The following is a 720-nucleotide window of genomic DNA, read 5'->3' as shown; positions in this document are numbered from 1 at the left end:
AGTTTTTGACTCCTGAAGGTTAGTATAATATCTTAGCTGGGTGATTTTAGGTAACGGATTTTGTTTTAAATAATTCCTATAGTGTCACCTTTTAGTCCTCAACCTGGATTCTGGCGTCATTCAATTCACATCCAACTTCTTTTAGGTGCTACTATTCCTGTTGCTGTTTCCACAATTCCTAGATCAAATTTTGCCCTAATTCCTTGCATCAGCTGCCTTTTGAATATTACCTCCTGACTCTTCCCGGAGACCAGGGGAGGAAGATTTTTTTAAAATGAGTTCTTGCATGGAGCGATTCTGGATCTATATTCTCTTGTCCCACCATATTTATTCCTAACATGACCTGATGCCTGGGCATTTTATGATTTAATAAGAATTTATGGCAGCATAAGAGTTAATGAAATACACTCAAAATGCAGCATGTAGTGTGAACAGATAAGAAAACAGAAATGGATACTAAGAAGACATCAAGATTTAAAGTGCAGAGAGAGCCTTTTGGCTCTCTGATCAGCACCATGGCGGTTGGCAAGAACAAGCGCCTTACGAAAGGCGGCAAAAAGGGAGCCAAGTAGAAAGTGGTTGATCCATTTTCTAAGAAAGATTGGTATGATGTGAAAGCACCTGCTATGTTCAATATAAGAAATATTGGAAAGACGCTCGTCACCAGAACCCAAGGAACCAAAATTGCATCTGATGGTCTCAAGGGTCGTGTGTTTGAAG

General features: G+C 39.6%; 1 pseudogene; it reads left to right on the top strand.

The window, feature by feature from the left end:
• Nucleotides 1-515: 515 nt before the first annotated feature.
• LOC105554474 lies at nucleotides 516-712 on the top strand (annotated as a pseudogene).
• Nucleotides 713-720: the final 8 nt, after the last annotated feature.

The sequence above is a fragment of the Mandrillus leucophaeus genome, unplaced genomic scaffold, assembly GCF_000951045.1.
Source record: "Mandrillus leucophaeus isolate KB7577 unplaced genomic scaffold, Mleu.le_1.0 Scaffold6449, whole genome shotgun sequence".
In the NCBI taxonomy this organism is placed as follows: Eukaryota; Metazoa; Chordata; class Mammalia; order Primates; family Cercopithecidae; genus Mandrillus; species Mandrillus leucophaeus.
Note: the sequence above shows the minus strand (reverse complement) of the source record. Positions and strands in the feature narration are given on the sequence as shown.